The sequence below is a fragment of the Bombina bombina genome, chromosome 3 (genome assembly GCF_027579735.1).
Source record: "Bombina bombina isolate aBomBom1 chromosome 3, aBomBom1.pri, whole genome shotgun sequence".
Lineage (NCBI taxonomy): Eukaryota > Metazoa > Chordata > Amphibia > Anura > Bombinatoridae > Bombina > Bombina bombina.
Window position 1 is genome coordinate 945,896,391 of NC_069501.1, and position 22,846 is coordinate 945,919,236.

A 22,846-nucleotide genomic window follows, 5' to 3' on the forward strand; every position below is an offset into this window, starting at 1 on the left:
TTAAATGTAAAAACGGCCCCGGTTCCGTTATTTTAAGGGTTAAAGCTCTGAAATTTGGTGTGCAATACTTTTAATGCTTTAAGACACTGTGGTGAAATTTTGGTGAATTTTGAACAATTCCTTCATACTTTTTCGCATATTCAGTAATAAAGTGTTTTCAGTTTGAAATTTAAAGTGACAGTAACGGTTTTATTTTAAAACGTTTTTTGTGCTTTGTTGACAAGTTTAAGCCTGTTTAACATGTCTGTACCATCAAATAAGCTATGTTCTATATGTATGAAAGCCAAGGTGTCTCCCCATTTAAATTTGTGATAATTGTGCCATAGTGTCCAAACAAAGTAAGGACAGTAATGCCACAGATAATGATATTGCCCAAGATGATTCCTCAAATGAGGGGAGTAAACATGATACTACATCATCCCCTACTGTGTCTACACCAGTTATGCCCACACAGGAGGCCCCTAGTACATCTAGTGCGCCAGTACTTATTACCATGCAACAATTAACGGCTGTAATGGATAACTCTATAGCAAATCTTTTATCCAAAATGCCTACTTATCAGAGAAAGCGTGATTGCTCTGTTTTAAACACTGAGGAGCAAGAGGACGCTGATGATAACTGTTCTGACATACCCTCACACCAATCTGAAGGGGCCATGAGGGAGGTTTTGTCTGAGGGAGAAATTTCAGATTCAGGAAAAATTTCTCATTAAGCTGAACCTGATGTTGTGACGTTTAAATTTAAATTAGAACATCTCCGCGCACTGCTTAAGGAGGTATTATCTACTCTGGATGATTGTGACAATTTGGTAATTCCAGAGAAGTTATGTAAGATGGACAAGTTCCTAGAGGTTCCGGTGCCCCCCGACGCTTTTCCTATACCCAAGCGGGTGGCGGACATAGTAAATAAAGAGTGGGAAAGGCCCGGCATACCTTTTGTCCCCCCCCCCCCTATATTTAAGAAATTATTTCCTATAGTCGACCCCAGAAAGGACTTATGGCAGACAGTCCCCAAGGTCGAGGGGGCGGTTTCTACTCTAAACAAACGCACTACTATTCCTACCGAAGATAGTTGTGCTTTCAAAGATCCTATGGATAAAAAATTAGAGGGTTTGCTTAAAAAGATTTTTGTTCAGCAAGGTTACCTTCTACAACCAATTTCATGCATTGTTCCTGTCACTACGGCAGCGTGTTTCTGGTTCGAGGAACTAGAAAAGTCGCTCAATAAAGAATCTTCGTATGAGGGGGTTATGGACAGAGTTCAAGCACTTAAATTGGCTAACTCTTTTGTTTTAGATGCCGCTTTGCAATTAGCTAGATTAGCGGCGAATAATTCAGGGTTTGCTGTCGTGGCGCGCAGAGCGCTTTGGCTAAAGTCTTGGTCAGCGGATGTGTCTTCCAAGACAAAATTGCTTAACATTCCTTTCAAGGGTAAAACATTATTTGGACCTGATTTGAAAGAGATTATTTCAGACATCACTGGGGGAAAGGGCCACGCCCTCCCACAGGATAGGTCCTTTAAGACTAAAAATAAGCCTAATTTTCGTCCCTTTCGCAGAAACGGACCAGCCTCTAATTCTTCATCCTCTAAGCAAGAGGGTAATACTTCACAACCCAAGCCAGCCTGGAAACCAATGCAAGGCTGGAACAAGGGTAAGCAGGCCAAGAAGCCTACCACTGCTACTAAAACAGCATGAAGGGGTAGCCCCCGATCCGGGACCGGATCTGGTGGGGGGCAGACTTTCTCTCTTTGCTCAGGCTTGGGCAAGAGATGTTCAGGATCCTTGGGCGCTAGAAATAGTTTCTCAAGGTTATCTCCTGGAATTCAAGGAACTACCCCCAAGGGGAAGGTTCCACAGGTCTCAATTATCTTCAAACCAAATAAAAAGACAGGCATTCTTACATTGTGTAGAAGACCTGTTAAAGATGGGAGTGATTCATCCTGTTCCAAAAAGAGAACAAGGGATGGGTTTTTATTCCAACCTGTTCATAGTTCCCAAAAAAGAGGGAACATTCAGACCAATTTTGGATCTCAAGATCCTAAACAAATTTCTCAGGGTACCATCGTTCAAAATGGAAACTATTCAAACGATCCTACCTACTATCCAGGAAAATCAATTTATGACTACCGTGGACTTAAAGGATGCGTATCTACATATTCCTATCCACAAGGAACATCATCAGTTCCTAAGGTTCGCTTTTCTGGACAAGCATTACCAGTTTGGGGCACTTCCATTCGGTTTAGCCACTGCTCCAAGGATTTTCACAAAGGTACTAGGGTCCCTTCTAGCGGTTCTAAGACCAAGGGGCATTGCAGTAGTACCTTACTTAGACGACATCCTGATTCAAGCGTCGTCCCTGTCAAAAGCAAAGGCTCATACGGACATCGTCCTAGCCTTTCTCAGATCTCACGGATGGAAGGTGAACAAAGAAAAAAGTTCTCTGTCCCCGTCTACAAGAGTTCCCTTCTTGGGAACAATAATAGATTCCTTAGAAATGAGGATTTTTCTGACAGAGGTCAGAAAATCAAAACTTCTAAGCTCTTGTCAAGTTCTTCATTCTGTTCCTCGTCCTTCCATAGCGCAGTGCATGGAAGTAATAGGATTGATGGTTGCAACAATGGACATAGTTCCTTTTGCACGAATTCATCTAAGACCATTACAACTGTGCATGCTCAGACAGTGGAATGCGGATTATACAGACTTGTCTCCGACGATTCAAGTAGATCAAAAGACCAGAGATTCACTCCGTTGGTGGCTGACCCTGGACAATCTGTCACAGGGAATGAGCTTCCGCAGACCAGAGTGGGTCATTGTCACGACCGACGCCAGCCTAGTGGGCTGGGGCGCGGTCTGGGAATCCCGATAAACATTCTGGAACTGAGAGCGATATTCAATGCTCTCAGAGCTTGGCCTCAACTAGCAAAGGCCAAATTCATAAGGTTTCAGTCAGACAACATGACGACCGTTGCATATATCAATCATCAGGGGGGAACAAGGAGTTCCCTGGCGATGAAAGAAGTGACCAAGATAATTCAATGGGCGGAGGATCACTCCTGCCACTTGTCTGCGATCCACATCCCAGGAGTGGAAAATTGGGAAGCGGATTTTCTGAGTCGTCAGACATTCCATCCGGGGGAGTGGGAACTCCATCCGGAAATCTTTGCCCAAATAACTCCATTATGGGGCATTCCAGACATGGATCTGATGGCGTCTCGTCAGAACTTCAAGGTTCCTTGCTACGGGTCCAGATCCAGGGATCCCAAGGCGACTCTAGTAGATGCACTAGTAGCACCTTGGACCTTCAACCTAGCTTATGTATTCCCACCGTTTCCTCTCATCCCCAGGCTGGTAGCCAGGATCAATCAGGAGAGGGCCTCGGTGATCTTGATAGCTCCTGCGTGGCCACGCAGGACTTGGTATGCAGACCTGGTGAATATGTCATCGGCTCCACCATGGAAGCTACCTTTGAGACAGGACCTTCTTGTTCAGGGTCCATTCGAACATCCGAATCTGGTTTCCCTCCAACTGACGGCTTGGAGATTGAACGCTTGATTTTATCAAAGCGTGGGTTTTCAGATTCTGTAATAGATACTCTGATTCAGGCTAGAAAGCCTGTAACTAGAAAAATCTACCATAAAATATGGAAAAAATATATCTGTTGGTGTGAATCTAAAGGATTCCCATGGAACAAGATAAAAATACCTAAGATTCTATCCTTTCTACAAGAAGGTTTGGAGAAAGGATTATCTGCAAGTTCTCTGAAGGGACAGATCTCTGCTTTATCTGTTTTACTTCACAAAAGACTGGCAGCCGTGCCAGATGTTCAAGCATTTGTTCAGGCTTTGGTTAGGATCAAGCCGGTTTACAGACCTTTGACTCCTCCCTGGAGTCTAAATCTAGTTCTTTCAGTTCTTCAAGGGGTTCCGTTTGAACCATTACATTCCGTAGATATTAAGTTACTATCTTGGAAAGTTTTGTTTTTGGTTGCAATTTCTTCTGCTAGAAGAGTTTCAGAGTTATCTGCTCTGCAGTGTTCTCCGCCCTATCTGGTGTTCCATGCAGATAAGGTGGTTTTGCGTACTAAGCCTGGTTTTCTTCCGAAAGTTGTTTCCAACAAAAATATTAACCAGGAGATAGTTGTACCTTCTTTGTGTCCGAATCCAGTTTCAAAGAAGGAACGTTTGTTACACAATTTGGACGTAGTTCGTGCTCTAAAGTTCTATTTAGAGGCTACTAAAGATTTCAGACAAACATCTTCCTTGTTTGTTGTTTATTCTGGTAAAAGGAGAGGTCAAAAAGCGACTTCTACCTCTCTTTCCTTTTGGCTTAAAAGCATTATCCGATTGGCTTATGAGACTGCCGGACGGCAGCCTCCTGAAAGAATCACAGCTCACTCCACTAGGGCTGTGGCTTCCACCTGGGCCTTCAAGAACGAGGCTTCTGTTGACCAGATATGTAAGGCAGCAACTTGGTCTTCACTGCACACTTTTGCCAAATTTTACAAATTTGATACTTTTGCTTCTTCGGAGGCTATTTTTGGGAGAAAGGTTTTGCAAGCCGTGGTGCCTTCCATTTAGGTGACCTGATTTGCTCCCTCCCTTCATCCGTGTCCTAAAGCTTTGGTATTGGTTCCCACAAGTAAGGATGACGCCGTGGACCGGACACACCAATGTTGGAGAAAACAGAATTTATGCTTACCTGATAAATTACTTTCTCCAACGGTGTGTCCGGTCCATGGCCCGCCCTGGTTTTTTAATCAGGTCTGATGAATTATTTTCTCTAACTACAGTCACCACGGTATCATATGGTTTCTCCTATATATATTTCCTCCTGTCCGTCGGTCGAATGACTGGGGTGGGCGGAGCCTAGGAGGGATCATGTGACCAGCTTTGCTGGGACTCTTTGCCATTTCCTGTTGGGGAAGAGAATATCCCACAAGTAAGGATGACGCCGTGGACCGGACACACCGTTGGAGAAAGTAATTTATCAGGTAAGCATAAATTCTGTTTTTTGTTTTTTGTCTCTTATGGAGGGTAGTACTTTTCGGCATGGGACAGGAGTTTTAAGTAGTCCTGTCAGTCTCTCAATGAGGGCTTGGATGAAAGTTAGAGTCCGGAGATGCAGGGAGAGTCTCTCTGCGAAACCATCCCGACTCATATTAACAGCTCCTTAAGCAATCAGCGTTGTCGAACTTTGCTCCGCTGCCTGCTTTCTTCTCTCAAGTCCATGGTGGAGGCGATGCTACTATTTGTCACACTTGAAAGGCCGTATTCCTGTTCCATGGCGTTGATTCTGGTAAGATCGTTTCATTTTACTTTATCGTCAATGTACTGTAATGTGAATGTTTTCCCGAGAGGTTACACACCTTTGCGGGAACTATATAACATAAGGGTTTCAGTGAGTCTCTGTTAGTATCTTGGAATCAAGGGTTAATATCTCCTGAGGGGGGTTATTGAACAGGGGGGTTTATAATAATGTTTATGTGATTCAAGCTGCTTATGTGTGATGTTTATGGGTTCGTGGTTGGAACTTTAAGGCCTTTGGAAGTGACACAGCCTTTTGGTTGGGTGCGCTTTTTTGGACTGTTTGGTTCACCTTGGGTTCGGGCGTGGTTACGTTACGTTCCCCATTTCTGCATTCCTGACCGTGTGGCGAAGGAGATATTCTAGTCCGCAGGGGTCTGGTCATAGGAGGTGGTGAGTGCTCCAGCCATTGTGGGTGTCAGGTGCCGTTTTTGTTTTCATACTTTAGTCCATATTGATATTTCCTCTATCCAGTTATGAAGGATTCTGATGCTGAGACTGTGCTAATTTCAGATTCAGTTACAGAGAATTCTGATACCAAGACTATTTTGATTTCAGATTCTGTGTCCTGTGACGAATCCGGATTGGCCTCGTTGACACGTCGACCAGTTTTGTTCCTTATGCCATTTTAGAGCGCCTTGTTCCTCGGGCCCAGGGAATCAAGGGACTGCTGAGCCATCTGCCTCTGGGGGTCCTGTCCTCCGAGAGGCGAGTTCCCTACCAATTCATACTTCTACACATGCGGCTAACCCAGTTTCTGATTCCTCCATGCAGAGTGGCGTGTTCCCCCCGGAGGTTGCAGCACGTTTTCGCTTTTACATAATGTTGACGATTGTTCGTCTGCAGAGTCCAGACGTTTCTTTAAGAATGTGCTCATGCCCTATTGAACCGGGCCTTCTGCCTTGGGGAGGGCCTTTACACTTCCCAGCGGGTGTAACTGTCCCTTAGTGTTGTGCCTTTCCTTACAGGATTGCGCCCCTTCGCGTATTGCTCAGACATGTTTTTCAGTTATTGAATGACCCTATCGTTACCAGATACTGGGATTTTCAGTCTGCTAATTCGAATGGTGCACCTCATTAGACATGTGGGGATGAAGTAATCTCCTTATTGTCATTTGTTTGAGATCTTTTCCAGTTTTTGAAAAATAGAGCTCCGTTTGGCTGGTCCTGCGGGTAGGCCTGTGTCTTTTTGGGCATTAACCTCTGGGTTGCCATATATATATATATATATATATATATATATATATATATATATATATAATATTTTATGTATTATATATATTGAGGTTTAATACATAAAATGACAATTAGGCAATAATAATGCAAATAAAAGAAGAAATCGCATCAATAATGGAAAAAGAGTAAAAATAGAAGAACATCGACATACACAAAATCTCTAGATATAGTCATGCCACAAAAGGAAAACAAATATTATCTAGGTATGTATATATATATATATGTATAAAAAAAAATCAACCTCATGTTTTCTGTTATAGTGAGCCCCCATTAGAATATGGTAAAATGAGACATAGCGTTTACCCCTAGAGAAATATAGAGGCCGCTCTTGGACCCCCTGAAATATTAGTATGTCATGGGGGGAACATTGGGGAGGAAGGAAAACAATAAAATGGGCCACTCTTGGACCCGAGATGTGATTTAGAATGGTAATTAACCAACACTTAGGTATGGTGGGTTACTACAACAGGTACCAATTGCTATTGAACCACATGTAAGGATAGCGCCCGGGGGTATATTCTCCTTAACTAGAAGTAAGTTACAGAAAAGGCTGTATGGGGAGAAAGATGCAGGTCTATTGGGAGTCTACAAATCCTATGTCACATAAGGCTAAGTAGATATTGTTTCACTAGCAAAGCTTATGATTAAGATGTCATCGCCATCTAGTGGAAAGACTTGTTATCTATGTAGAATAGCATGTTTATATCGCTGTCTGCCCAGGGATCTAGCGAGTAATATTAATGCAGGGGAAAACATAAAGACTAAAATAAAAATATATACTTATAGGAGACATTAGATATACTTGGAACATTAGGCAAGTTATAGATTGGTTATTGCATGGCTTATTGCGAAGGAGTTAGCACTGGTCACACAAGGTACACTGATATACTGACAGACAAGTGTGGACTATCATTGAAATATTCACTTTAACCAAAAGCAGGGGAAATATTGACAAAGACAGTACAACAGCTATCTGATATTAGACTGAATCCCCATTCTAAAGTAATAAAGAAGTCTGAGGAATATTTTAACAATATAGTCTCCGTTTCAGTAGTTTTAAAGAAGGGGAAAACATAAGAGCAAAAATAAAAATATATTCATATAGGAGACATTAAATATACTTTGAACATTAGGCAAGTTAGAAATTGGTTACTGCTTGGCTTATTACAAAGAAGTTAGCACTGGTCACATGTACCCTGATATACTGACAAACAAGTGCGTGCTATCATATAAATATTTACTCTAACCAAAGGCAGGGGACATATTGACAAAGACAGTACAGCAAAGACAGTACAGCAGCTAGCTAACATTAGACTAAGCCCCCATTCTAAAGTAATACAGGAATTCTGAGGAATATTTTAATAATATAAACTCCATTTTCAGTGGCTTAGCAAACAGATCATACCAGTTCATAAGAGTCAGTGCACAGTCGGCCCAAAGCTCAGTGAGACAATGTTCCCTTTCTTTTCCCCCGATGCACACTCAACGTGATGGCAGGCATGCTATGGTATAGGATCGTGTCTGGGAGCCCCCAGGGTCAAAAGGCCGGCAAAAGTGAAGAGTGTCTACATGATCAAAGGGCTGGCACAAAGTTCCCTGAGAGGTGTCCCACTCTGATGCTCTATCTCTCGATCTCGCTCTTTCCACAGGGAGGCAATGGTGTGCAGCAGAGGATTTCACTGCTGTTACCCAAGCCTCCACAGTAGTGCTCATCTCACGGTAAGCAGGTTTCATCCCAGGCTGTTTCAGTTCCCCCGCTGTCACCTTTAAACCGCGATGCTCCCGATACATCTCGCTGGTATCACTAATGAACTGTGAGCGGTGGGTCATTTCTAGGCATGGGGATACAACATTCACTTCAGCACTGGCTGCACTCGCCGGTTCAGTTGCGGTCAGCTGGTGCCTGGAGGTTTGTAGTTGTATCATGCTCGTGACCGGGACGTCATCCGGGTATTCATCCACTGCTTGAGGGTTCTTGACAGGTGGGCTCAAGTGGGTGCTGCCGTAGCTGGAACTTGAGCTTGAGGTAGTGGGCTCGATAAGCTTAAAATAGGCTCTTGGAGACTTGTAGCTTCGCCAGTTTTCTCTGGAGGGTCTCTTGGCATCAGATGGCGGTGTCCAACTTGTCTAGCTAGTACACATAGGCTGTCCCACTCAGTAGACCAAGCCTGTTGTAACCTCTCATGATGATCATTTAGCAGCATTGTCACGGCTGCAAGTATCATTTCAGCGCCAGATGCCATCTTTAGTAGGTACACGCTGGTGAGGAAGGCTCTGAATTCTCTGTTATCTATCCTGTATAGCAGGGGGGGGGGGTGTTGAGAGCCTCTCTGTGTAGAGCTTGCCTTAGGCCTCAACGTTCCGGATTGATGTACAATGGTGGTATTCTCAAGGAAAATACTTTTTTCAATTAGTCTTGATCTGTAGAATCCGTATATAAAGATAATATAACTGTATGTTCATTTAATTCACTGATAATAGGCAGATTAACAGTGATCCACAAGGAACTCCCAATATTGCTACCATTCAAGGTGCTTGCCTTATATTTTATTTATATCCGATGGGATGTCTTTTATTTGTTTTTGTTTCCTTCGGGAACCTTCTGGGATTGATACACTTTATTACTTCTTGGGAAGTTGTTTTGGATATGTTAGTCCTATGTTAAAAAAAGTCTGTTTTCTGTTTTTTCCCATATGAGGGAGAATTTATGCAGCTTGCTGATTAGGACCCTAGGTGCAGGCTGGTCCGGTCGGGTTCATTCGGTCTTGCGGCTGTTCAGACACGTGGCGCCGTTCTGCTCGGCTGGTTCGGTAGAAGCGCAGAGTGCTCAGGTTATCATTAGTTTTCATGTTCAACCAAGCGTTTGAGAGGACCTGTGGGTCCGTGAGGCGGGATGGATTGTTTCAGTCCTTATAGCCTTCAGTCATAGATGGCCGGCAGGGGAGTTTTTCGGCTGCGTCATTCTGACATCTGATTTCATCAGAATTTAAAGTTTTCCTCCCCCATGTGGTGGAGGGTTGGAGGGCTTAATGCCCCTTACTGCATTTGAGCGGTTAGGCCTTCATTTTTAGGCCTCTGGATTTGTCATTTTGGGCTTGATCCAACAGCTTGTACAGGATAGCTGTCTAGCATGTGTAAGGTTTGCAGTTTGAAACCAGTTGCAGCTCTTGACACCTTGCAGGTGTACGCGTAAGCTGTTTATAGTGTATCTAGATACAGCTCTTACTCTTTGAAGTGTACTGTCTGTCTGAGTTATAAGAGACATTTGGGTTTTCTTCCATTGTCTCTGGCTGAGTTGGATCTCCTTTTAGGGATCTGTGTTTCCGGGTGATGGTTGGGGATGGGTGACTTTGTTTAGCTCAGGGTTTTCCGGAGCTGGGTAGGCTTAGTGCCTTTCTCTTCCTTGTGTCCTCTGCTTGTACGGAGGTGATACGGAGACTAGTCCTGCTAGTAGGATTTTTTTGACCTTGAGGTATCCCTTGGTTGTCTGAGAAGTATCTTCATACGACTTCTAGCCTTACTCTTTGGATCGTTGGACTTTATCTAGTGGTGTTTCCTTCCTTTGGTCGGGGCTTTTGAGTTCTTCTCGCTATCTGGATTCTTTGGATATGCATCCATATCCCTTGTGTCTGGCTTTTTGGCCAGCTGGGGTGTTTAGTTCTAGGGTAAGGTTTGCCTGAACTATTAGGTGCCCGGACCTGTTTTTCTCCCTGAGACTTTCAGTTGCTGTACCCTCGCTTGGCCTTTCTTCTGACCCAGTCTTGGGTGATTTTGGAGTCTTGGATCTCAGGGCTGGTCAGGGTGTTCCACGGTAGTGGGTACTTGGGCTATGTCCTTGGTCCATCTACCTAACCTGGTCATGGTTGGCCAGGTTTTCAGAGTATTTTTTACTCTTTGCCACAGAATAGACCATGTCATCTGGTGGTTAGCTGTGTGGCTTGCGCCTCAAGGGTTGTTGGTTCATACCCCGCTGCTGGTGCTGGATGTCGAATTTCTGGTGTGCCTTAGGGTTGCATTCCCCATGTCAGCTTGCCAGGGTCCCCGTGGATTCCCTGCTCTGCAGCCGAATGGGTTGGCTGTGCCTCTGCTTGGCAAGCTACTTGTAGGGGGGGTCCTTTTCTAGGACATCTGTGTTGGGAATTTCTCTTCCCATTAGCCGGTGATTTCGGGCCTTGAGGACATCGGATGCCCTTCCGGCATCATCCCTTTCCGTTAGGGGATATTCTCCTCGCTATGGAGATGGATTCCTTGCTTGGGGCTTCTCCTGGATGGGAGGTGGAAAGGTGGGATTGGTTCCCTCTGGGGTCTTGCTGGCTCCAAGTCAGACTTGTTGGTTCTTTTATTTTGATAGATCCTTAGGTCTATGGCTTTGTTGTCGGTTTTCAGAGTAGGGTTGTACTTGTACTCTCTTGGGATAGCTGTGCTATCCTTATGCTCGTTCCTGTACCTGTTTCGGGATTCTTTTGTTCCCCTGTCTTGGATCCCTGAGGCTGGGTTGGTCCAGCTGGGTGTGGGTCTGCTGGTCAGGATGGCCGAGTGGTCAGGTCGCAGTCTCCTCTGGATATGGGAGCCTTGTTGAGTCTATCTGGTTAGCTCAGTCTGCTAGGGTATAGATTTTCCTTTCAACTTGCTCCATTGATTTCAGAAGAGGGTTTACTCTTCCTTCGGGTTCTGAGGGTATACTCCCCTTCTCGGGGGGCCTCGATTGAGGTTTTGTGTTCCCCTTTTTAGGTAAAAAACAAGTATCTCACAGCGCCCTCACCATGAGAATCCTTATAGCTTCTTAGAATTTGGATACCTAGTATATCCTTTGTGTATTAGTTAGATAATGGAGATCTAAGGAGCTCCTCGGAATAGGCAAAGGATTATGTGTTCACAATGTACATGCCCTCTGTCTGGGGGTTGCTTTTGCGGTCTGTTTCTTGCTTGACTGCTTCTTCCTCCACGCAAGTACCCAATGTGTCGTCCTGTTATGGACTCTGTGTTTTCAAACTTTGGGTTTTTCTCCTGGGTGTGTTACACTTTTTCATGGCGAATGCTTTGGTATTCTATGGTCACAGACACTGGGAGGACTTTGCCTCTCCAGTTGCATTCCGTGCTTGCAGGATGTTGGAGAGATGTCTTTTCTGTCTCTGTGCCCGGTCTTATCCCGGGTTTCGCTTGGTATAGGCGTGGCCTTCTTCCCCCGTTTGGGCCCCTTTGGGTCTCTGTGAGCTGGGCTCACTCTTGGAGGTGTTCTTTTTTGTATTAAGGGACCTTTCGGTTTTCTTGGTACTCCTTTGCCTTGTCCCCTTGAGGGTTTCGGCTGGTGTCTCCATTTGTGGGGGATTAGTGGTGGGGGACCGTCTGTTGGGCGACGGTGTCTCTTGGAGGACTGTTGGCTCAGTCGAGTCCATTTGCGGTCTCTAGTTTGGCTTCTGGACTGACTGCAAGTCAGTATCTTTGGGGCTTTTCTTAAAATTTTGTCAGCTTCGGACGAAGCGTTTTTTTTTTTTATTGAGTAGAGGTTCAGGCCTGGTGCCCTCAGTATGGGTCGCCTATTGTACCCTCCCGTCTTGGCATTCAGTGTCTTCTATAGCTTGGGTATCGTTTTCCCAAAAGTAGTGAATGCAGCTGTGGACTCTTTCCATTTAAGAAGAAAAACATAAATTATGCTTACCTGATAATTTCCTTTTCTCCTGATGGAAAGAGTCCACAGCTCCCCACCCGTGATTTTATGTGGGGCGTCCTTATTATTCTTCTGGAACCTTTCACCCTGGTATTTCTTCTACTGTTCCTTGTTCCTCTGCAGAATGACTGGGGGATGAGGGGAGTGGGAGGAGTATTTAAGCCTTTGCCTGGGGTGTCTTTGCCTCCTCCTGGTGGCCAGGTTCTTATTTCACAAAAGTAATGATTGCAGCTGTGGACTCTTTCCATCAGAAGAAAAGGAAATTATCAGGTAAGCTTAATTTATAATTTCATACTAGTTACACGCTACTCCTTTTTTTCAAAGTTCTTTTAAACATAAATATATTTAATGATTATTTTTGCAAAACGTTTTTAATAATCGCTAATTTTAGCTTAATATTGGCTAAAATTTTACCTGGGTGGTCAGTAAAATCAGTCGGGTGGTGAACCCACCAAAAAGGTCCTGAAAAGTTTCTTTACATTGTGGATCTGAAAAAAAAAAGAATTGTTGCTTTACATAAAGATGGCCTAGGCTATAAGAAGACTACCAAGACCCTGAAACTGAGCTGCAGCACGGTGGGCAAGACATACAGCGGTTTCACAGGACAGGTTCCACTCAGAACAGGCCTCGCCATGGTCGACCAAAGAAGTTGAGTGCACGTGCTCAGCGTCATATCAAAAAGGTTGTCTTTGGGAAATATACGTATAAGTGCAGGGGTTGAAAGGGTGGGGGAGTGGGGGGGGGGGGTGTCAGCCTGTCAGTGCTCAGACCATATGCCGCACACTGCATCAAATTGGTCTGCATGGCTGTCGTCCCAGAAGGAAGCCTCTTCTAAAGATGATGCACAAGAAAGCCTGCAAACAGTTTGCTGAAGACAAGCAGACTAAGGACATGGATTACTGAAACCATGTCCTACGGTCCGATGCAACCAAGATAAACTTATTTGGTTCAGATGGTGTCAAGCGTGTCGCGGCAACTAGGTGAGGAGTACAAAGACAAGTGTGTCTTGCCTGCAGTCAAGTATGGTGGTGGGAGTGTCATGGTCTGATGGGAGTGTCATGTTCTGGACCTGGCATGAGTGCTGCTGGCACTGGGGAGCTACAGTTCATTGAGGGAACCATGAATGCTAAAATGTACTGTGACATACTGAAGCAGAGCATGATCCCCTCCCTTCAGAGACTTGGCCGCAGGGCAGTACTCCAACATAACGATCCCAAACACACCTCCAAGACAACCACTGCCTTGCTAAAGAAGCTGAGGGTAAAGGTGATGGACTGTCCAAGCATGTCTCCAGACCTAAACCTTATTGAGCATCTGTGGGGCATCCTCAAACGGAAGGTGAGGGAGCGCAAGGTTTCTAACATCCACCAGATCCGTGATGTTGTCATGGAGGAGTGGAAGAGGACTCCAGTGGCAACCTGTGAAGCTCTGGTGAACTCCATGTCCAAGAGGGTTAAGGTACTTTGGGCCCAATTTGGACATTTCCACTTAGGCGTTTACTTACTTTTGTTGCCAATGGTTTAGACATTAATGGCTGTGCGAGTTATTTTGAGCGGACAGAAAATTTGTGTTGTCACATGAAAAGATATAATATAATATTATACTAATATTTACAAAAATGTGAGAGGTGTACTCACTTTTGTGGGATACTGTATGTATATAATCATATACATATATATTTTAAATGTGATGTGGGACTTACCCCTTAACTGCTCTTAGTTTCTCTGCCATGTAGGACGGCATCAAAAGGAGGCTCCCATTGTTGGTCACTTATAATACCAGCGCACAAGTGTTTGCTCTCCACTCGTAATCTGTAAGAAGAATTGTAAGAAGAAAATGTAAGGTTTATTCCTTGAATGCTTTAAGCCACGATGTATTATATACTCAACTGTTTATTTCTACCTGTTCACTTGATAAGATATTTTCATTTTATGTATTCATAGACGAATTTAAATTCCACGTGTCTGATGTAACAGATATCTAATTGGTTATTGTGTTCCTTCAGCTAATAGAATGAGAGCTGCTTAAATCCTATTGGCTGTTCAAAGCAGCCAATAGGATTTAAGCAGCTCTCATTCTAATGGCTGATTTATCGCGTCCCTTGCATTGAAGATTCAGTGTACGGCGGTGACCGTATGAAGAGGTTTTTTTAGAATTAGGTTTTTTATTTTGGGGGGTTGGTTGGGTGGTGGGTTTTACTGTTGGGGTTTTTTTTGTGTTTTTTTTTTTTTTTTACAGTTAAAAGAGCTGATGTCTTTGGGGCAATGCCTCACAAAAGGCCCTTTTAAGGGCCATTGGTAGTTTATTGTAGGCTAGGTTTTTTTTTAATTTTGGGTGGGCTTTTTTATTTTGATAGGGCTATTAGATTAGGTGTAATTCTTTTTTGTTTTGGATAATTTTGTTTGTTATTTTCTGTAATTTTGTATTTTTTTATTTTTGTAACTTAGTATTTTTATTTTTTGTATTTAGATACTTTGCAATTTTTAGAGTAGTAGTAGGATTTTTTTAATGTGTAGTTAGTTTAATATTAGTTTCATTATTATATTAGTTTAATTGTTAGTTTAAACTTAGTTTTTTAAATTTGACAGGTAAGTTTTAATTTAATTTAAGATAGGTAAATTGTAATTTTAATATAAAGTTAGGGGATTGTTAGGTTTAGGGGTAAAGTTTAATTTAGTTTATTTCGATGTGGGGGGGCTTTCGGTTTAGGGTTAATAGTTTAGTTTAGTATATTTCGTTGTGGGGGCTTGTGGTTTAGGGATTTACAGGCTTATTATAGTGGCAGCGGTGTATGGCTTAATAACTTTAGTATGGGGGGGCGATGTGGGCGGACGGCAGATTAGGGGTTAATAATATTTAAATAGTGTTTGCGATGCGGGAGGGCCGCGGTTTAGGGGTTAATAAGTTTATTATAGTGGCAACTATGTAAGGGAGCGGCAGAATAGGAGTTAATATTTTTAAAGTGCCGGTGATATCAGGAGCGGCAGATTAGGGGTTAATAAATGTTTTATAGTGTTTGCGATGCGTGAGGGCCTCTGTTTAGGGGTTAATAGGTAGTTTATGGGTGTTAGTGTACTTTTTAACACATTAGTTATGAGTTTTATGTTACAGCTTTGTAGCGTAAAACTCATAACTACTGACTTTAGTTAGCGGTACAGATCTTGTCGTTTTAGGCTGTAACACTTGCTTTTTAGTCAGAACGCAAAACTCGTAATACCGGCACTATGGGAATCCCATGAAAAAACGTAATTTTTAGAAGTGCGGGACTGACGTTGCGTTATAGGCTAAAAGGCTTGCGGTACACCTATACCGACAAGACTTGTAGTGGCTGCGTTATGGAAAATTATGCGTTATGGGCCACAACGCTGCTATTTGACTCATAACGCAAAACTCGTAATCTAGGTGTGTTACAGCTCAAGTGTCTGGACAATACGCTGACCCCCTGAAAGGGCGATCACAGGATAATTTATCCCTTTCTCAATTATGTTTTGCATCTTTTATCAGTCTAAGAACCAAAAAACTACCTCCACATCTGTTCAGAGGACAGACTCTTCCAAGACGTCTTGGAAGCACAGCTCCTCCTGTTAAAAGTTCAAACCATCTAAAAAGCACTTTCTTGCCTCAAAGTCTTTATGAAGGTGTAGCCCCCAATCCAGACAATGTTTGGTAGGGGGCCAATTGGGCCTTTTGCATCTAAAGGGGAGGAGAGTCCACAGCTTCATTAATTACTGTTGGGAATTATGAAACTGGCCACCAGGAGGAGGCAAAGAGACCCCAGCCAAAGGCTTAAATACCTTTCCCACTTCCCTCATCCCCCAGTCATTCTTTGCCTTTCGTCATAGGAGGACGGCAGAGAAGTGCCGAAGATCGTAGTAGTCTCTTATGGAGGGTAGTACTCTTCGCATTGGGACTGGAGTTTTAAGTAGTCCTGTCAGCCTCTCAGTGAGAGCCTGGGCAAAAGTTAGAGTCTGGAGATGCAGGGAGAGTCTGCGAAACCATCCCGACTCATATTAACAGCTCCACAAGCAATCGGCGTTGACGAGTTTCGCTGCCTACTTTTTCACTCAAGTCCATGTCAGGAGTGAGGCTACTAACCTGTCACACTTGAAGGGCCGTGTTCCTGTTCCACGGCGTAGATTCTGGAAAGATCATTTCATTTTTTATACATAAATGATAACATGGAAGACAGGGTCACAGTGTGACGCCTTTATCTTAAAGAATCAAGGGTTAATATTCCTGGAAAGGGGATTATTGAACAGGGGGGGTTATACATGATATTGTTTATTGTGTCATTGCTGTGTTATGTGCGAGATGAGGCTCTGGCAAGGTGTGGAACTTTCAGGTGACTTATGGGAGTTTTGCGCGGCCCTTTTTTGGAGCGTTTTCTCCTTAGGCAGGGGCAGTCCTGTCGGGCATTCCATGTGACAGGGTTTGGCTTTCTCTCTTTCTCTGTTGATCAGCGGCGCAGGAGACGGAAAGGTTTCTGTAGTCCGGGTCATAGGTGGTGGTGTGTGCCCCGGCAATTAGAGGTATAAAGGTGCCTAATTATTAAGTTAATCTAGTCCGTAACAATATCGCAAGCTATGGAGGACTCTGACGCATTGGAAGGTTCTCCCTCTTTAAGAAGGTCTCATTTGTGAGGAGGTTCTGGTAGATCAGCCTTTTCAACTATGTTCCACATGCCTTAATAAAGTTATGCCATCAAAAAGCAAATGGATGTCTAGTACTACTGAGCTGTCCACTTCTGAGGGTTCCCCGTCCCGTCAGGTGCGTTCCCTGCATCCATCTCTAATTGCACATGCAGCGCCCCAGGGTCCAACCATTACTCCTGCGGGAGAGATTCGTTTGCCGTCAGATTTTGCGGATCAACTGCAAACGGCGGTATCGAAATTGATCCATGCCTTACCACATTCAGCTAAGCGGAAGCGTAGGGCATATCATGGTGGCCCGGCCCAGGGTTGTTTATGCCGGTGGAAATATCAGAGGCTTTATACGATGACGAGGCCCACTCCGACTGCGGAGGGGGCCCCTTCTGGGTCGGAGTCCATGTCATCTAAACCTCTGGCTGCGGAGGAGCCTGACTTTAGGTTTAGGATGAAAAATGTGTGCTTTTTGCTGAAACAAGTGCTTGCTACTCTGGATGTTCCAGAACCGAAACTTCCAGAAGAACCTGCGATTCCTAAGCTTTATAAGGTAAATGAGGACAGGGTGGTGCCTCAGGCCTTCCCGGTTCTTGTTAAGATGGTGAAAATTAAGAATGAATGAGAGCGATTTGGTTCTTCCTTTTCCCATTCTTCTTATTCCTTTAAGAAACTGTTCCACTGTTCCCTGTACCGGACTCTCAGCTTGAGCTGTGGGGTACTGTCCCTAAGGGGGATGGTGCTATCTCCAGGCTCGCGAAGCGGACAACTGTTCCCCTCGAGGATAGTTTGTCTTTTAAAGAGCCCATGGATAAAAAGTTGGAAAACATGTAAAGGAAAATGTTTCAACACACGGGGTTTGGTTTTTCAGCCGGCAGCGGCCGTAGCTGCTGTCGCCGGAGCTGTGACATATTGGTGTGAATCCCTGTGTGAAATGGTCGAGGGGGAGACTTCCATCGACGAGATACAGGATGAGATTAAGGCGCTGAAGATTGCCAATTCTTTCATATATGAGGCCAATATGTAAATTATTTGCCTGAAAGCTAAGGTGTTATGTTTTTCTGTTTTAGCTCGCTGGGCTCTGTGGCTAAAGTCTTGGTCTTCGGACATGACCTCTAAGTCGAGTCTGTTGTCCCTGTCTTTTCAAGGAAAGATTATGTTCAATCCAGGATTGGATTCGATCATATCCATGGTTACGGGAGGCATGGGAGCTTTCTTACTGCAGGATAAGAAGGCTAAGGCTAAAGGCCCAGCGCCAGCAGCCCGCCGTGAAAGCAGACCAGTCCAAGGGAACTTGGAAACCGGCTCATTCTTGGAACTTGTCTAAGCAGAGCAAAAAGCCTGCCGAGACAAAATCGGCATGAAGGGGCGTCCCCCGACCGGTCTCTGGACCAAGTAGGGGGCAGATTATCTCTCTTCTCAGAAGCCTGGTTGCAGGACTTTCATGATCCTTGGGTTCTGGACGTTGTCGCCCAGAGTTACAGGATAGGGTTCAGATCCCATCCGACCAGGGGCAAATTCTTACTGTCAAACCTATCTTCAAGACCAGAAAAGAGAGAAGCATTTCTAGACTGTGTGAGGGATCTCTCCTCTCTAGGTGTCATCGTACCAGTACCCCAAGCAGAAAGGGGTGTAGGGTACTATTCAAATCTTATTGTGGTTCCAAAGATGGAGGGCACGTTCCGCCCGATTCTGGACCTAAAGTGTTTAAACAAGTTTCTGAGTGTTCCATCGTTCAAAATGAAAACAATCAGATCTATTCTGCCCCTAGTTCAAGAGGGACAGTTCATGACAACTATAGACTTGAAGGACGCTTACCTTCATGTGCCAATTCACAGGGACCACTTACAGTTCCTAAGATTTGCATTTCTGTACCAACACTTCCAGTTTGTGGCCCTTCCCTTTGGTCTGGCGATGGCCCCGAGACTCTTCACAAAGGTTCTGGGGGTGATACTTGCAGTGGCCAGATCCAGAGGCATTGCTGTGGCGCCCTATCTAAACGACATCCTAGTCCAGGCGCTGTCGCTCAGTCACGCAGAGGATCATTCAAGGGTGCTTCTTCTTTTGTTTCAATCTCACGGTTGGAAGATCATCTCAGAAAAGAGTTCCCTGGTTCCCAGCAACATGGTGGAGTTCCTAGGCACGACAATAGACTCTATGTCCATAAGAGATATTTCTCACAGACTATCGACGCCGGAAGATTGCGGCCTCTTGTCTTGCCCTTCAGTCTTTCTCAAGCCCCTCGATGGCTCAGTGTATGGAGGTAAATCTGCTGGTCTCCAGCATAGACGTCATTCCATTCGCCAAGTTCCATCTCAGACCTCTTCAATTGTGTATGTTGAGACAGTGGAACGGCGATCATTCAGATCTATCACAGCAGATATCCATGGATGCTCAGACTCAGATTTCCCTCTCTTGGTGGATCCATCCGGAGCAACTGTCCATTGTGACATCCTTCTTGAGACCGTCCTGGGAGATTGTGACCACGGACGCGAGTCTGACAGGATGGGGAGCTGTTTGGGGTGCCAGGATGGCACAAGGAAAATGTTCCCGGGAGGAATCTCTCCTCCCGATAAATATTCTGTGACTCTACTTGGCTCTGAAGACATGGCCTCCTCTGGGGGCGTTCCGCTTAATCAGATTCCAGACCGACAACATAACCTTGGTGGCTTACATCAACCATCAGGGGGGTACGAGATGCTCCCTAGCCATGAGGGAGGTGTCTTGGATATTGGAGTGGATGGAGTCCCACAGTTGCTCGCTCTCAGCGATTCACATTCCAGGTGTGGACAACTGGGAAGCAGACTCTCTCAGCAGGCAATCCTCCCATCCAGGGGAATGGTCTCTTCACCCTGAAGTGTTTGCGGAGATTTCTCTCAGGTGGGGAACGTTGGAGATAGATCTCATGGCGTCCAGACTCAATTGCAAGCTACCCAGTTACGGGACGAGGTCCATGGCTCCCCAGGCAGAGCTAATAGATGCCTTAGCGGTGCCTTGGGGATTCTGCCTAGCTTACATGTTTCTACCTCGTGTAGTGGCAGGCATCAAACAGGAGCGGGCTTCGGCCTTTCTACTTGCTCCATCGTGGCCGCGGAGGACGTGGCTTGCGGAATTGGTGGGGATGTCATCCTCTCTGCCGTGGAGGTTACCCTGTCGCAGGGATCTGCTGGAACAGGGCCCTTTTCAACATCAAAATCTCGATTCTCTGAGGCTGACTGCATGGCGATTGAACGCCTTGTCTTGGCCAAGAGAGGTTTTTCTGAAAGCCTGATTGATACTCTAATTCAGGCAAGGAAGCCAGTCACTCGTCGCATCTACCATAAGGTGTGAAGGACTTACTTGTCCTGGTGTGAGAAGCATGGATATCCTTGGCATAAGGTGAAGGTATCCAGGATTCTGTCCTTTCTCCAAGACGGTTTGGAGAAGGGTCTTGCCGCCAGTTCCTTAAAGGGACAGATTTTGGCATTATCAGTCTTGTTGCATAGGAGGCTCACTGAGCTCCCTGACATTCAATCTTTTGTTCAAGCTCTGGCTAGAATCAGGCCTGTCTTTAGACAGTCTGCTCCCCCATGGAGCTTAAACTTGGTCCTTAAGGTATTGCAGAAGGTTCCGTTTGAGCCTATGCATTCCGTTGACATTAAGATTCTGTCCTGGAAGGTTCTCTTCCTGTTTCCCATTGCATCGGCACGCAGAGTATCTGAACTGGCTGCCTTGCAATGTGAGCCTCCTTATCTGGTTTTTCATGCAGATATGGTTTGGGGTTTCTTCCCAAGGTGGTGTCAATCAGGAAATAGTGGTTCCTTCTTTGTGTCCTAACCCTTCTTCTAAGGAGAGGTTGCTTCATAATCTGGATGTGGTTTGTGCCCTGAAGTTTTCATCTCTTTTTGTGGTGTATTCAGGGAAGCGCAAGGGGCAGAAAGCCTCTTCCACTTCTTTGTCCTTTTGGTTGAGGATCTTGATTTGCTTGGCCTATGAGACAGCGGGACATAAGCCTCCTCAGAGGATCACGGCTCATTCAACTAGAGCTGTGGCTTCGTCTTGGGCCTTCAAGAATGAGGCCTCTGTGGAGCAAATTTGTAAGGCGGCTACCTGGTCCTCCTTGCACACTTTTACAAAGTTTTACAAATTTGACGTTTTTGCTTCTGCAGAAACTGTTTTTGGGAGAAATGTTTTGCAGGCTGTGGTGCCCTCAGATTAGGGTCAGCCTTTTCTCTCCTGGTTTCATTCAGTGTCCTCTAGAGCTTGGGTATATGTTCCCAACAGTAATAAATGAAGCCGTGGACTCTCCTCCCCTTTAGATGGAAAACATAAATTATGCTTACCTGATAATTTCATTTCCATTGAGGGGAGGAGAGTCCACGGCTCCCGTCCGTATCTCCAATGGGCGGAGCTAAATTTGTTCATCTTCTGGCACCATTTATACCCTGATATTTATCCTACTGTTTCTTGTTCCCTTGGCAGAATGACTGGGGAATGAGGGAAGTGGGGGAGGTATTTAAGCCTTTGGCTGGGGTGTCTTTGCCTCCTCCTGGTGGCCAGGTTCATAATTCCCAATAGTAATGAATGAAGCCGTGAACTCTCCTCCCCTCGATGAAAATGAAATTATCAGGTAAGCATAATTTAGTTTTTTTTAGCAGGAGATGCCGTTTCAAGTTTCTTTAGTGCTAAACATCATTAAAGGGACAGTCTACACCAGAATTTTTATTGTTTAAAAAGATAATCCCTTTATTACCCATTCCCCAGTTTTGCATAACCAACACAGTTATATTAATATACTTTTTAACCTCAGTGGTTACCTTGTATCTAAGCCTCTGCAGACTGCCCCCTTATCTCAGTGCTTTTGACAGACATGCAGTTTAGCCAATCGGTGCAGACTCCTAAATAACTCCACGGGAGTGAGCACAATGTTATCCATATGACACACATAAACCAGTACTATCTAACTGTGAAAAACTTTCATAATGCTCTGAGCTAAGAGGCGGTTTCAATGGTTTAGAAATCCGTTTTAGCCTACCTAGGTTTAGCTTTTCAAAAATACCACCAAGGGAACAAAGCAAATGTAATGTTAAAAGTAAATTGGAAAGTTGTTTAAAATTGTATGCCCTATCTGAATCATGAAAGTTTAATTTTGACTAGACTCCAAGGTTACTTGATAGGTTTTACTGTTCCCAAAGCACATTATCATTTTAAATATATACGCATATTAGAGATTATGAAAGGAAGGACCCAATGGATTCTAACATGCCTTGCTAGAGTAGATTGTATAGTACTGCATGAGAAATACCAGCTGTATAAACCTTGGAGTGTTGTGTTTGGTGTCTATGGATTGGTAATTCAGCCACACACAATAAAAAAATAGGACATCAATTTTCATGTAGCAGGTTCATGAAATACTTTAATTGAGTTTTCCTAATTTCCAATACCTGCTGGGTATTAGGTCAATATCAGACAGCCAAATTTGAGCACAGTCAGACTACCCTACCCCCTGGTAGCCATATGATCTGAAGTGTGCATAGAATAGCACTTTCTTATGCAATAGCAGAACTACGCCAGGAATTTGGAGTTTTTAAAGGGATACTAAACCCAATTGTTTTCTCTCATGATTCAGATAGAGCATGCAATTTTAAGCAACTTTCTCATTTACTTCTATTATCTAGTTTGCTTAATTTTTTTAAATATTCTTTGCTAAAAAGCATATCTAGATAGGCTCAGTAGCTACTGATTGGTGGCTGCACATAGATGCCTCATGCGATTGGCTCACCCATGTGTATTGCTATTTCTTCAGCAAAGGATATCTAAAAAATGAAGCAAATTAGATAACAGAAGTAAATTGGAATGTTGCTTAAAATTGTATTCTTTATCTGAATCATGAAAGAAAAATGCTGGGTTTAGTGTCCCTTTAAGTGTTTTGCAATTGCTTGTCTGTATATATCATCATATTTCCTGTTTGTTTTTTTAACACTTTTATTATTATTCTTCTTTATTTATAAAGCGCTAAC

At 44.2% G+C, this 22,846-nt stretch overlaps 1 protein-coding gene across 1 annotated transcript in view; it reads left to right on the plus strand.

Moving 5' to 3' along the window:
* Positions 1 to 22,846, plus strand: part of DGKH (diacylglycerol kinase eta) — an 800,492-nt gene that overhangs the window by 232,210 nt on the left and 545,436 nt on the right.